We start from the raw sequence: 16,568 nt of genomic DNA on the forward strand, positions 1-16,568 counted from the left end.
TTTCTTGAAGCAAACAAAATACTTTATTGTTAGATATTATAGTACAGTACGTGTAGCCCGTGACACATTAAAACAGACCATTTAGTTATATCCTAAATAAATAGCCCTCTTATTCCATAACCAATCTTGATATGACCCTTTAATATCTGCCTCTGGCTTTTCCCTCTCTTTCTCCCCCCCCTCTCTCTCTCTCTCTCTTTATTCTTTTCTCACGCTACCTTTGGTTTTAAGAGAAATCATCTTTCTTTCTCTCCCCTCTTTCTCTCTTTCTCTCCCTCCCTCTATACTTCTCTCATTCACGGTCCAACATCTGCTTTTACAACGAATTAATCATTAATAGCGAATCAGTTTCGCACGTAACAAGATAGGGGGTTGCGTTTGCCATGACTGGGACGAGTCTTTATTAGAAAAAATATTTCTCGCTCGGTGTCTTTCTTTCGTATGCATACACACACATACACACACATACGTACTCGCGCTCTCACATGCATGATTTTTTATTATTTTTCGGTATCGCTACTCGGCTTTCCGTGCCGTACGCTTACAAATTGTGTTCCACATTTCCAACACGCGGAATGCACAAGAAAGAGAGAGAGGGGGGAGCGGGGGGGGGGGGAGAGAAAGAGAGAGATGGGCAGGAGAAAATGAGAGAGAGCAACGAAGAGCCGTAGAAATTTATCGTTGATCCACTTTACCGTTTGCCATACTCAAAATTCTTTCGTATTCCTTTCTCGTTCTCGTGACTCTCTCAAGTTTTCCATCCTCAATACGAGTCGAAGCACGCATGAGAGCTGCTCTCGTCACTCGACTATTATCAACGAGCTTTTGGCCCTCATGCTTGCGTAACTGAAGGATGAGAATCGCGAAGCTTCTTAACATTCTTGACAATTTCGATTCCGAGTAATTCGCAAAAATCGACAACTTTTGATCGCAGCGAGCTGCGGTCTTGACGCGACTCAACTGATTTTCGAGCTTGCGCCTTTTCCTTTCAAGCACCTCCCGATAAAACAGAATTATTGCTTTTCTTAAAAGAAAAAAAGACACGTTCGATGAAACAAAATTAGAGATTCGACATTCTGCGGGAGGTCGTATTTCAGTTTCATCGATTGTAATCGACTCGTTCGCGATTCTCTTCGAGGGGTCCGACTCTCCCGACTGAAAAAAGTCGCACAACCTACATATATAGACACGTATATATATGTACGTATGTGTGTGTGTGTGTGTGTGTGTGTGACTTGCGTATCGTTATTACCTCATTGTTTTGTATTCTGGTTGTTACCGTCTCTCCTTCTTTTTTTTTCATTTTATGCGGGGGTACGGGTACGTACGTATAATCGCTACAAATATAAGTCACAGGCCAACATTTCGTAGTACAACACAGCACAATCATTGTCGCATCTCATTACGTTTTTTTTTCTCCTTTTTTTTCCGTTTTCTCCCCTTTTTCTCTCACACGTCCGATAGGTTTTCACATCGTTAATATTACAGAGAGTATCAAGTTTAAATCATATAATCGTAGTAATATATATATAATATATATAATATATATAATATTAAAATTGACGAGATATATTCTCTATTGACTAGGCACACTTAGTTCATAACAAGAAAAAAATTATCTCTCCCTCTCGCTCGCACTCACTCGTATCCGATTCGCCTTCACTCCGCCGTCCCCCTTACCGCATCTTTATCGCTTCAACTCGGGTAACTTTGCAATATTTCTTGCTTTATCTTCTCACTGCTACACCTCTCTCGTATCTTTCGTCACAGGTAATAACAGATACGGGGCTCGAAAATCATAAAGAAAGGAAGAAAGAAAAAAAGCAATCAGACAAGAGATACGATCTTGAACTTTTATTTTTCCTTAGAAATCTTATCGGTTTCAATTAAGCTTCTCTTAATAGCAACAACTCTCTTTTAATATAAAACGCAATTTTCGAGCCCCGATGATGGGCACTGTTAAAGTACCTTCCGCAAACATGTGTGGCCTCCTTTCAATACTTAACAAACCGTGTCATTATAAAACTTGCTTCGATCTGGTTGCGCTCTCTCTCTCTCTCTCTCTCTCTCTCTCTTTCTCTCTTTCGTCCTCTCTCTTTCTCTCTTACGTTTTCTCGACCGGACGCTGCCGCTTACACTCATACACGCATATACACACATACATATATATCAGTAGTAAATATTATCGTCCCTTATTATATTATGGAAAAATAGAAACTTCTGACAATAAAAACCAAACAAACGTGAATCGGCGACCGAGGGGGGGGGGGCTTTGCGAACGAGGGGTTGCGGACGTTGCGCCGATCCGTTTTGCGTCACCGTCACGAAATATACCCTTCTCAACCTTCTCGACGTGCCGTATCCGCGATATCGAAAATCTGTTTCCTCTTCTCGTTCAAAACCGTATACACGCGAGCACGTACCGTAATGCGAATCCGTTCTACCAACAACGTCACCGTCGCATGCACGAGCAAACGTACACTTGAGAGTTTTGTTTTTTTGCTTCTTGTTTTTTTTCTTTCTTGGGTTTTTTTAGAGAGAAAAATTTCTCATGTCCTGATAGATACGAGATTCAGAGTAATCTTTGGCGAAGATTCGCAGCGTTTTTTAATCCCCGATAGCTGCTTCTCTCCAGTATTGAAAGTCCTCAGTCGGCGTAAAATTGAATCTCAACAAAGATCTCTTTCACGCATCAAAATTGCCCGACATACTTATCGAAAGCGACCACGCAGGGAGTTTTACCTCTTTGAGAGAAAAATATATATTTATAGGCTCTCACTTTCTTTCTCTCTACCTCTCTCTTTCTCTCTCAGGTGTACGCCTAACATCGTCAGTAACAAAAATACATTTGAGGGCGGTCGATCTCGCGATTGAGGAAGAATTGAGCCAATTCCAAAAGCGCGCACGTACACGTATACATATATATTATCGCCCCCGAATATATTACTCTCTCCTCGTTACATCGCAAAAACCGCACACGTACAAACGACCAAGTTAATAAAATAATTATTTCAACTGGAAAACCCTTTATACAGATTTACAGCCGTTTTTTCATCGATTTATTATGCAGAACGAGACGTAACGCCGCTTCGCGATTTTAAAGCCGGTGTAATCACCGAATCGTCACGAATACCGTTTCCCCATTTATGACGTTATCAAACAGGAAGCTCGCCGAAGGAGCACCGACGTTATCGTCACGAGCTTCATCGGAGTGATTGTAATGGGATAAACGCAATGTCGTCTCGTATTTCCAGTAAAAAAAAAAGAGACAACAGTCTTCTCGTGTACTTTACGTAAAAGCACTATCCGCGAAATGCATACTGCAAGATGCATCTTTGCATAAAGTCGTAATTTTTGTTAAAATGTCTTCGCAAATTTTTGCGAATCCTTACAAATTACAAATTGAGTTCCTTCAATTTGTTAAAGAATGTTTTGCCGAAAAATGCAGTTGCAAAATAAAAAGTTATAAAAGGCCCTGGCGCATTTTTCAGTTTTCGTGCTTACTTGCGAACTTTGTGACTTTAGCGCGTCGCAATTAGTCGCATCGGATTCAGTATGTCGATTATATGTAATTATCGTTAGGGAAAATTACATTTACCAGCTCACCCATTACCGAGCCCACTCCGATGAACGCTGTACCCTCGATTCCCTCACGCGCGAACATTCAAGGATATCGACCACGCGCGCACACCCCGCGCCCCCCGCGGCGCTTGTTTAACCGTTTACAGTCATCGTCAATTATTATTATTTATCTTATCTTCATCATTTTTCCTCCCCCTCCGCCCGTCCGCTCTCTCGCTCTCATTCTCTCGGTTTCTCACACGTTCCTCACAACATCGTCCGCGCACACGCAAATTTGATTTCTCGAAGTAGCCGCGATCAGCTTACGTTCTACTTCACCTCTTTTGATAATACATGTATATACATATTACAAACGTGTACGTATAGATATTCGTGTTCGTGATTAATATACGTGTATATACGTACGCAATTAATTATGCAGATACTATTCGTACGAACTCGCGGATCCTCGCGAGATTCGTACGCGTATGTGTGTACGTGTGTTTGTGAGTATGGGTTAGTTGTATTGTTACGGGTTATTTGTATTGTTGTGTGCAGGACATCGGCGGCTCTCAGTCGCTCGATCGATGTGTGGAATGTGCGAACGGGCCGATCGCCGATGGCGGATGAAACTAGTGTGTCTTTTCGACTCTCGTTGTTTCTACACCCGGAAGGAGCGGTGAGAAAATAAGGAGTCCTTGTGTGTATATGTACGCGTATGTTGTTTCTAACGAACGAAATGTCGCGCTTACTTGTGTATCGTGTACTTTTATGCGTGTGTACATGTGTACGTGTGTGTGTGTTTTCATATACACGCGTGTATGCCACGTCGCGTGTTGGTGTGCATTTCCTTTGGCCGATCATTAATGCTAAGACTTAACAACGCCGGATAAACGCGATATAAAAGAATTGTCCGCGCCGTTCGAGACTGAACTTCGAGTTTATTATTTTGCACATTGATTAATAATCAAGTTTTTTTTTCTTTTTGTGTCTGGTGCGCCCCGCTCACGAAGAAAGAGTGCCGCGCCCCGGGCCCGACGTCGCTCTCGCCCCCTCCCCCCTCCCCCGTTTTGTTTTCCCGCGCGATCTCGAGCCACTGCGCTCCCCCCTTTCTTCCCTTCTCTCACTCCACCCTCCCCCTCCCCCCTCCTCGCGAATCACTGTACGTGTGTCTCGTGCGAAATTAGTCGTAACAAGTGCCATGGCTCTGTGGAGAACGCGGCGGTGTGCACCATCTCGCTCTATTATACACAAAAATACGAACTTCTGTGGATTCGCAGAGAGAGACTTGTTTATTTTTGATTTAATGAGAGCAAACATCATCTTGATCGCGATGAAAGCCACGGGGATCGTTTAATCCACCGTATAAATCCAGCCTAAATACCGCTCGGCGGAAACCGTGGTCGCATTACAATATTGTTAGTAAGAATTGATTAATTATTATAACATTTTATTGTATGTAGCAGCTTGGTAGTAAGTAAGTATTAGTTCACCGTCGTCCGATCGGACTGACCTTGTTTGACGCGGAAGGTCCGTAGGAAAACCTGATAGAGTTTAATGATCCGCTTGACATTCGTACGAATGCGATAATGCAATATTTCGCATCGAACAAGGATTCTTTTGCAGTATAAAAATAAATTCTAATAGATTGCTTTAGTCTTAGTGAAATTTCTTCGCCGTACCGCACGAAAAATTCCGAATAGCGCTTTTGGAGATCGCGATAAAATATTTCTGTAGAGCCGATACCGAGTCAGATCGAGCAGACGTACCTCTCTCCTCTCTCCCATTCTTTTTTTTATTTCTTTCACTCTTTTCAACCGAAAGGCTGTTATTGGGGACCAGGCGCGGCATACGAGCGTGAAATCGGCCTAATGAATTCGATCTGATACGGATTTTTGTGCATACGTATTCTAGAGTTTTTAAGTGCATCCACATTTTTCTGCGCGCAGAGCTGAGCGAAACGCAAAGGAATACATTACAACTCGACTAGCCTGAAAAGGGAATTTCAAACGCAATGCGAATTCTTCCCTTTCGCTTATTCAAGCTAATGAATGAACGGTACAGAGCTTAAAAGAAGAGGTCGTCTTTGTGAGTTTACGATAAAGCCTCTGTCTTTCTTGGAGATTTCCGAGCGAATCTCGATTAACAAGCGCAATTAGCTTCATTTCACTCGAACGACAATTTTCTTTCTTTTTATTTCTCAATTGTACGGACGATAAATTTCGCGAAATGGGTAGCCGATTATCCTTGTATTTTTAACGTCGAAGCAAGCCCAGCTCTGCCTGCGAATGGAATATTATCGCGATCGCGTCGCGAGAACGATATTAAATTCTTCTTGAAACGCGACCCGAAGTGGTATGTGCGCGAAAAATTGAAATCCGCATAATTTCGATAAGTTCAATTTCTTAGATATCGTGGCTAAGGGAAGAAGATGCCTCGCCCTCGTTCTTTCCATTGCGACGAACGAGCGTAGGGGTTGCTTTCCGCCTTTTCCGTGAAAAACGCCGGGATTCGAACTTACCGAAATTACATTGATTGACCGAAATCCCGCGGGTGTTTTATCACGTGTATATAGTCTTGTAGACCACAGCGGTAAGAATAAAGGGCCGATCATAGGGAATAAAAAAGATAGACCGAATCGTCTACGCGAAAACGAGCGGCGCAGTTTATCGTAGGTATACGTGGTCATCACGAAGTGCAATATGCGAGCCTCGCTGCTTTCATCCCGCTCTCCCTTTTAACCCAGCAACGCGCGCGTCTCTATCTTCCTCTTCCGTTTTCCATATCTTCTTTTCCTCTTTTTCCTTTTTTTTTTTATAATTTTGTCGCGTTTTATCTCCTCCTCGTTCTACCACAAGCACGAAACATCGCTTGGTCGATTAGCTTACGAGTCAACGTACAAATATAATTAGAAAAATATAATTGGTAGAAGAATATAGAGATAGAGTTAGAATCAATCGTTATTATGTCTTTTTTTTCTTTTTTTTCCCACCTTTTTTTTTATCGATTGCGCCTCGATAATATCCCTACTCTCCGTCCCGCGCCCTTTCCCGTCCATTTCTCGTATAACGTTCACTTTCCGGGAGTTTTACTTTCTGCGAGTAAACTTTCGAACGTACGTCCCTACGAGAGGAAAACTCACTTCTCCTCGCGAAGGCAAAACTCTCTCGGCTGCGCACACCCGGCCCTTACGCCGAAGCGTCAAACTCACGCGACGAAAAACACACTCGAGTGGCATTGTATTTGAAAAAATGTACAGATTCTCCACCGTTTTCTGTCGTCCAATCATCTCCATCTCGTTCGCGCGTAGCATTCCTCACGTATCCGTTCGCCTCGTGCGCACATATCCTCATGAAACACAATTTCCTCGTGTCTCCTCTCTTTTTTTCTCTCTTTTTCTTAAGAAACGAGAATCCTGTACGCTTGTCACGTCTCTTTCAGAAGTCACGCGAGTACATATGAAGAATCATTCAGTCTTAAAGGATGGATAAGAAGACGTGCAAGGTGGTAGTGCGATTCCCAAGAGATGCGACCTTCCCCACGGCGATTCTCTCGAATTTTCCCTTTTTTTCATTTCTCTCTCTCTCTCTCTCTCTCTCTCTCTCTCTCTCTCTCTCTCTCTCTCTCTCTCTCTCTCTCTCTCTCTCTCTCTCTCTCTCTCTCTCTCTCGCCCGAAGCGACATTTCTTTGTACCAGTACTAACTTTCGCAGATATATCACCTCGTATGAATATCCAGTGGATATTTTTGGATATGCAAAATTATACAAGAAAAGTAACTCTCGCGCGACCAAGTTCTCGCGAGGTGAATCTATTTTCTTCGAGGAAGCGTACGATTTCTCTCTCTCTCTCTCTCTCTTTCTCTTTCCGATCACAATCGTTTTGTCAGTAACTCCCCCCGTCGATTATTCTCATCTGGTGATAATGGCGAAGAGCGCAGAGACGCAAAAGAGGAATACTAATGCCGCGGGGAGAGTATAAACGGTGCGTGTGACAATGTGCATGCGAAATGTTCTTTACACAATCTCCCTGCGAAGGTAGTAAGTTACGCTAACGGCGATTTCTTTATACAACGGTTATAAATGTGTGATCGTGTTGAATGTTGTGCGCGTATAGCATAATCGATACGTGTACGTGTTTCTTTCACTGTATGTGCTGCTTACGTTAATCCTTTCTCTCTCACTTTCCCCCCCGCCCTCCCTTTTTCACCCGCCCTCTGTTCTCGTGTGCGTAAAATATGTGTGCGTTGTCGCGAGTCCTCGGTCTAAATGTCGGAGAGAAATGTCCGATTACTCCCTCCCTCCCTCTCTCTCTCTTTCTTCCCTTTCTTCTCGAATCTTCCGGTTCTGTCGAGTCAGCGGATTTCAGTCTTGCCTTTAACCACCCCTCGCTCTTCACGACGCCTCTCCGCAGAAAGATTCCTATCTGTGTTTGCTTAACACTAGAACGTCCGGCCGTTCTCTCTCTCTCTCCTCGATCGAACGCCGCGGCTCTTCCAGAAACTCGCCGTACGCAATCAAATCGGAAACCGAGTCGCGAGTGCTGAATAATGTATAGGAAAGAGCAACAACTTCGCGGCTTGACACGCGCCACATTCGTGGATGCTATGTACACCGCGCTGCACACGTGACGTGTTCCCTCAAAATCCGCCGTATGCAAAAAAAAGAAGAGGAAAAAGAAATTTTCTCTCAAGATCGAGGATGAAAGTGACGCTTTTGCACATGGAGTTTCCGACAGAGGATGCTCAATTTGCCTCCGAATACATCTACAAAGAAAACACACTTAGCGCTGAGAGACACGTATTACTTTTACAATAATCTCTCCCCGAGATATGCCGAGTTAAATGAAATCGTCGGTGAACAGACTGTCCACCTCCGGGTGTTCTAGTGTTAACAATCTTCGATCTTCCGAACCGCGGCTCGAAAACCATCGCGAGAATCACGAGAGAATCCGCAAAACGAAGATGTGCTCGCTGTTGTGCGACACGATGACGCGCGATGTATGTCAGTAGAAAAATAAATTTTCTCAAACGTTTAATAATGATGATACTACGAGGTATTTCTTAATACGTGCCATTACACTGCAGGGTCAATTTCATTATTTCCTTTCATCGCTCATAACAATTCTCCTCATAACATTTTATGTTCCCGGTATTGCGTACGAACCGTTGCGAAACGATCTTCGGTCATGTCCGTATTACATTTAATAAAATATTTATATCACCAGATGTCAGATATAATCCATGTTTTTTGTCGAATATAAAAAAAGTAGGATAAAAACGCGGTTCATATGGACATATTCCGCTCTCGTGTTTGGGGGTTTTCCAAAATCATCCCTGAAATATTTGGCGCGCGTTAAGAAGCAACCCGCGTACCGGTAAGACCAACGTTCAACGAGACAAAAATACGAGACCCCTTTTCTCTCCGTTGGCCCTTCGGCGACCACCTTTGACGAGGGACTCACGACCGAACGAGAGGGGTGTATACGTGGGGAACGATACGTATCCACGCTTTGAATCCAGAGGGCCATTCTCTCTCTCTCTCTCTCTCATATCCGCGCGCGAAGGGTTATAATAATAGGTGCGTCGAAATAATCGCTACGCTACGACTCACTATTGCTAATCTACACGCGTGACTGCGGTCGACCCTGAGGTGGACCCCGCCTATAATACCTATCGACAAGAAGAGAAAAACCGAGTGGCTACCTTAAAGTCCTTACTTAATAAAGAGATCTCTACAACGGGTACTCCCTGGCGCGGAGTACTCGACTACGTGGCTTACTACGAGCGCGATTTACTAACACGACTGGCCTAAATCCTATACGAAGGTGTACGCGCGATCGTAACGTCGCCGAAGGAAAATAGTTATCGATTCGATCGCGTTGTTACGAGATAACAGCCCCCCGCGTTCTCGGCACGCCTTTTAGCGCTAAATACATTCGGCCGTTCGATTCTTCCTGCGTAGAAGACTTAAATTTGCCGACGGCTCCAAGCTTGCGAAATTATTAATTTTGTTAATTATCACTTATTCATTTATTCGCTCGTTAACTTCCGTTAAATATTTTACTAAGCTTAAGAAAACAAAGTTTTATTACAGGAATTTCATTATTAAAGCTTATTTGCGAATACTTAATTTTCGATAGCTTCGGAAAGAGTATTTTTTCCGAGTTCTTTTTCCATGTCATTAGATGGTGTTGCATTTAGGAATTCTCATCGCACAGTTATACCGTTTGATTCTTTTGTCTTGATAATTTTGAACGTGAATCCTTATACGTTAGTAAACAAATGAAGCTTAGATTAGAAGCCGCATTCAGCGCTAAAACACGGCGAAGAAAACACAGAGCGCTGTATTTTCTCGAGAGACATTTAGATCCCGATTGCAAATTGCATTAGACTTCTTGGCGAATCGCGAAGTCTTGTGCACGAGTTAATTCTACACCCCCCAAACTAGGGCGAAATAATATTAGATCGTATAAGCCAGCGGAGATAACTTCGCACTTTCGGTAAATACAAGGATTGTAATATTATTTAACATCAAAGCAATTGGTTCCAATTTGGACACTGGCGTGATATTATTTGTCGATTACTTCTTTTGATATCGATTGATCGCATTGGTATCTTGTTTTTTTTCCCTATATGTTATAAGACAAAGTTACCTCTACTAGTGCTATATGCCGTACGATATAAATGTTTATTGTGCGTGGTAAGATTAAAAAACGAGAAACGACGAATATACATATATGTATTGATCGAACAATGTCCGAGATAACTATCGGTAAAACGGGGATCACGCAACATTAACTCGATTAGTCAGCACTCGCGTCATCGCGTTAATCCCTTAACTCTCCCGTATTCTCCCGGTAAAAAAATAATTTGTGTTGCAGAAAAATATTCTAGTCAGGGGAATGGTCAACGAATTTTTACAAGGGCACACGCTTTACGCGCCGCACGTTAATAATTATCGCTTAATAGAGGACAATAAACATTTCAGCAACAAATAGTACATTCTTTCCGTGTTGCCTGCGACAGCCTACGGCTGTCAACACGTTGCTTCATATCGCGGTTTCAATAATACACTCTTCTATTGAACAGCACGGCTATCAGCGTATCGATAAGATTATATCGAAACATGTTGCCTTCGATTCACAGTCGATTACTGTACAAAGCAACTTGTAACAGCACACCGGCGATAACTTGCAACAAATGGATATCGCCGCTTGTCTAATGTTCAAACATTACGACGGATTAAAAAACAGTCTCTGAAAAGTTTCGATGTCGATAAAAAAATACGAGATACTACACAGGTAAATCGCCTAGGAAACCAGCGTAAACGCGAGGAAGAAATATTTCGCTCAGAAGAATCTCTTCCGTGCTTTCCGTTACCGAGTTCTGTGCTTGGACCGTTTGAATAAAATTCTCAACTCATTGCGAAATCGTATCGGGATTTATGCCTTTTTTTAAAAGAGATCTACCTCGAGCTATACGCGAGAGATTTAATTCCGCCATTCCTCTCTCGCGTATACATCGAGGGCACGAATTATTGCACGCGAGCGTTACGATTATTCTTCTTCCGCAATGACCGTAAGCTTTTCGTACTTCGGAAATAAAGCAAAACACGTTTAATGTATTTTTGAACGATTTAGCAGGCACATTGCACGTACACGCACAATTTGGTAATTGCGTGAGGTAAATACGTGTAAAATTGCGGATATTACTTCGTCAGACCATCGTGAATGGGCCACCGTGAATGCATTCACGATGCACGTTAAATTAGAGGGTTAGTTAGTTAGAGAGAGACTGCACGTTACATATAGTCACATGTTACACATTAATTGCAATATTGCGGATTTCGGGGATTTGCGGAAATTGAAGACAACATATGCACGCTATCGAACGCCTAATATAAACACGCAGAATATGCTTTGAGCCGATTGCCGGTATCGATCTATTGACATTACCGCGATAAAGCGGTGCCGTATATCTAGGCATAATGAGCAGCGAAATTCTGCTAAAATAAGATAAGACCGTAAAATTTCGTTATGAACGATACCTCAACAGCCAACGTTTAGAAAAGCAGTAGACATTGTAATAAACTCGTTAGTAAAGAGATCTCTGCTGTATCTATGAACTTTAATATGAGGCCATTGTCGCAGAAAAGGATTAATACATATCGTTGGACTAACAATGTACGAGCAAAACGCGTTAGCAACGTTTAAGCTCACGCAAGTATATCTCTCATGTACGTGCAATGTAATACCGCTTTTAAAGATATTTGAAACGAGATCAAAGATTTCCTTCGGAAATAGAATCACACAAAACCTTCGCATGAGACTGTTTCAATTGCGATAATATCACATTACGCGAATTATACAGTCAATGGAAAAATTAAGATTGATATTGGCTCTTTTTGTGGAAATTATATATGGTAATTACATAATTCACGACTGCTTGTTTCAAATATGCAATATTAATCTTCGATTTGTAAGTTATTAAAGATAATTTGGTTTGTCCGTCTCGCAACAATAACAGCGGATTATTGTTACGATGCAAAATAGTAATATGCAGTGCTTTTATGCAATATTCAGCAAAACACCACGGATTATTCTTTGATTATTCACCGCCCGTATGATCGTTACGGTTAATCGTCTACGTTCAAAGCTCTCAATTCGAGCGTAACGCGAAGTGCAAAATTAATATACATATTTGCCACGAATCGAGTAAAACGATACCATAGGATTTTGCGGAAAAACGTGGAGTCTTCTCTTCTCGACGTTCATGCGAAATCCGATCGACAGAATGTCGCTCGATTGCGTAACACAGGCCAATTAAAGCCACGCTACAGTCTCGAGGGTTAATTCGATAAGTTTGGGGCGTATAGAAACGGACGGGGGGGGGAGGGTAGGGGTTAACTCTAACGCGGTTAAAAGGGAGTGGGGGGGGGGGTTGGGATTGATATTGTTACGGTATTGGTGTTCAGTTACAGTTTATCGTTACTTTTCCGTATGTTCTCGCTCGCGGGAGGTTAGTTAGCAAAGCGAACTATACATTATAACACCCTGGCAAGCGCTTAACGCCGTGATACTTAAATAGGTAGCGGCATTACTTTGCGTAGATAGAATGGGGAATTAGCACAACGTACGGTCATTAGTACAAACGACGGTCCTGTGGTGTACGATTTGTAACGTCGTACATACACACGGCCCATATTTACACGGGACCCCTTCGATAAGAATACCTAAGGTCCGATTAGTTACTTTCTACGTGATGTTAATCAAGCGACCGAGCGCTCGATCGCGCGGACGATCGAGGTTACGTCGCTCGACCGAGCGCTCGATCGGGAATCAAAGAACATCGAGATCGATGGTACTAACAGTGATGGCATACATATACATTATAGTGATATTATGCGTCGTAATAGTAACTGTCGTAATAATAATGTCATAGCGATTTAATAGCAATCGTGCCAATGATCGTAATTGTACAAATAGTACAGTCGTACTATTATCAATAACCGTTCGCAGTAGACTAGCTGCATTTTCTTCCTCTTTCTTTTCTTCTTAGGCTGTTAACAACATCGCTTCATTTATACTACTCATCGTCGCTCTCTTCTGGATTCTAAAAATCACTTATGTCGTTTCTGTTAACGCGGCGTTCTATATTTTTGGGAATATCCTAAAACGAATTATTTCTGTTTAGAAATAAAAGTGAGTTTGAAATGATTTCCACGTGCATTCGCTGGATCGCGAATATTGTAAGTGCCTTTCGAGAAAAATTGGTGTCAGAAGGGACCACTAAAAGTACACTATTAAAAAAGTACCGCACACTCAAATGTTTATAAAATTATCCAGAACACGTCCAGAAACCGTGCGACTTTTCACACTTCGCCCCCATACGTATCTGCGAATACGATAATACGAATGTTTCATACGGTGAAAATTCCCCCCGCAACATGAGCAAAACGCAGTTAATCAATAATTAAAAATTACGTACAAACATGTTATATAACATATCCGATAAATTGTTAATATCATATAGTTCGATAATTAGCCATAGTGCGTTTTCTAAAATAGCTATACGTATATGTACGTTAAATATGCGCGTATATTGTTAACTATTAATCGATACATTGGCTCTCTAATGCGTATGTATATACCTATAAATATGATAAACCCTACACCATGACAAAATAATACTCTAAAAATCTTTCTCTCTCCCCCCACTCTTTCCCATTCCTTCCTCTTTCTCTCGCTGCGCGTATTTCTTTTAAAATCTATCGGTCATCTCTTTTAACGATTCAACGACTCGGTCCCTGGCGAACTACATCCTCAGGGATTCAGTTTGTTTGAGCGAGCGAGACATCCTCTATCAATCTGCTTAAGATCCGTCCCCACGCGGCCAAATTCAACGAACATCGAATAAATATCCAACACCGGAGATTAATAAAACCATGCTATCGCATCACGTGGAGATGGAGCTTAAATCCATCGATATATCGATATCGTAGGCCGGATCCAGATCATGCCTGGTCGAGCAATGAGAACACTGAACGATAAAATCAAGTAGTTCGGTTGTAACTTCTCTTTGAATCACGAAACACTAGCTCTATAGGATGAAGTGACTGATCGTGACGAAAATTTGCGCACGTTTCGCATTCGTTAGCGGTTAGCGGAAAGAAATTTGACCAAAATAATTAACAATCGCTCCAGATTTCCTCGTTAGAGAAATACGTTCCGCGAATTTTTTTCTCCGATTCGAACGAAACGAGTTTCCTTTGAGCACTTGGTGTAGAAATCTCGCGAGTTTATCGCGCAAAAGATTATTTATAAGTGCGGAACGTGAAGGAGAATATCACGAGCAAGCGAAGTCTCGATCTAAATTTATCAATAATTCGATGTGAGATTATTTTTTTTTGTTTTACACACATTCGTATGAAATATTAATCTATTATCTTTATCGAATGTACACTAGTGTCCACTTCGAATGTCCACTTCGGGAGAATAATATCTCAGTACACGAAAATCGATACTGTTATCTTACTATTGTAGTTAGAAACAAGATTGTCTGTAAATTAATCATCGTTTAATCTATCAGAACGCTTCCCCAATCGAAAACAGAATCACATGTGCTCGAGGCTTTCCCCTAGGTAACAATAAAAAACATCCATCTTTGCGTCAACGATCGATACTACGTCCTCTGCATTCCATAAAAAATTCTTTTCCGCGTTGTTCTATAATTCTTCAAACAATTGTACAGTCTGGTCTCTACGTTGTTACGTTAAAAATATAACTAATTTCTAATTCTAACGAATCTACATATGATTATCGAAATGGAATTAGTCGATAAAAGTGTCATGCGCCAACAACGTAATTGTAATGATTGTAAACTCCGTTCGTTTAACTTTAAAACACCTATAACAATCAGACTTGTTGAATGAATTCCCTCGCGCGTCACAGTCCGGTTTCGATTCAACCGTCCGGTTGAAAAATTTAGTCGACAGTTTTCAAATTGAGTATTCGCTGCTTTTCGTGATCGCGGCTATACGAAGATCTTTCAGCCTTTCAAGATTTTCGGAGAATTTGTGTCTGAAAATATGTTTTGAGGCTCGGGATTGAATTCTATAAAGGTTCTTATAGAAAAGTATTGGCGAGGAGATTATTTCGGAAAGTAAAGTTAAAGAACTTTTCGAAATCGATATGTAAAACTTATTTTCCCCTTTTTGCCTTTAATTTATTAAATAATAACAATTTTTAATGTAGGAGAATAACTTTACAGATGTATTAATGAAAGATATGCTTTTAGTCAATGTGGTAAAAAAGTGCCCTGAAAAAGGATTGTAAGTCGTATAAAAGTTCGCGTGTGTTGTCTGTGAAAAACTGATCGCCTTGCTCTTCCACGTTTTTTCCCATTTATCTCGTTTGACTCCCTTACGCTTCTTTTCTTTCCTTTTTTTTTATTTAGTCTGTCGATCAGCTCGGAGGGAACGTTTATTCTTTCGTATTGGGAATTATAACAATACGAATAATACGTATCTTATTAGACTGTCACCTTTCTCTTGGCAGTCGCTATATTCTATATAGCGGATCTACATTATCGGTTTGCCTTGCAAAAATAAAATTTCCAAAGAACAACTCTGATATTCTCGATCAACGATCGTCGGCATTTGTCAACTGAGCGCTATCAATCGTTCACTGATCAAGCCAGCGAGAATACGACACTTCGCGCTTCTTCATTCCTTCCTCATCTCTATTTTTTTTCTCTTTTATCTCATGCAAAATTGTATGTCGTAACGATACACCTTCAAAACAACCTTCGGTGCCGTTGCCATAATTTCCGAGAAAGAATCGGACGTCCCCGTCCGAAACCTGTTCGAGTTTTTCTCTATTTCCCTCTCTCTTTCTGTTTTTTTTTATTTCGTGTGAATCGCGGATTCCAAGCTGCGAATGGTGCCTATCGCATGGTCAGTGTGGTTCCGCTCTTCTTTTGTTCATACGTTTTGTTTGTTCCTCTCGCATCAGCGTGCATCGAAATTGAATGGTGTGTCAAGAAGAAGCGGAAGCGGTGGACGAATCGGTCGATAACCATTAAAAAGTACATACGTTAGGATGGTAGAAAAAAGATTTTCGCGGGATAAAAAGTTCCTTTGATGGTTCGCAAAGGTTACGTTTCACCCGTGGCTTTGATGTTCCCTAGAGTAATTGACATGTGAAGATACTTATAGTTTATATCTCTTTTCCGCTGAACGGCTCAACTCCCTCCCCCCTTTTTGTTTCTCACTCAATTCCGTTTTCTCGCGACTCGACGCGCTCGCCCAGCGATAGAAATCGACATTGTGAAAAGCGTTGATACAGAATCATCAAATAGGCTTGTTCGTTTTAGCTGAACTTCTTGCACACAGTTCATCTTTTCTCCTTTTCTCTCCAACGTGAAAAGAAAAGGGGAAAAGATGAACCGTGCAAGAAGTTCGGCTATAAAATGATCAGGCTTAATACGTCTTGAATATTTTGCAAGAAA

General features: G+C 41.6%; 1 protein-coding gene across 7 annotated transcripts in view; it reads right to left on the bottom strand.

Moving 5' to 3' along the window:
* Positions 1-16,568, bottom strand: part of Brat (brain tumor) — a 106,775-nt gene continuing 90,207 nt past the window's right edge. For all 7 annotated transcript variants that reach the window (XM_071713903.1, XM_071713902.1, XM_071713905.1 and 4 more), the window contains one exon: positions 1-16,568. This exon is cut by the window's right edge and continues 15,265 nt beyond it. The gene's annotated coding sequence lies outside the window, so the exon portion shown is untranslated.

This window comes from Temnothorax nylanderi, unplaced genomic scaffold, assembly GCF_030848795.1.
Source record: "Temnothorax nylanderi isolate EJ_2023f unplaced genomic scaffold, tnyl_v1.0 TNYL_tig0131_pilon, whole genome shotgun sequence".
Taxonomy (NCBI): Eukaryota; Metazoa; Arthropoda; class Insecta; order Hymenoptera; family Formicidae; genus Temnothorax; species Temnothorax nylanderi.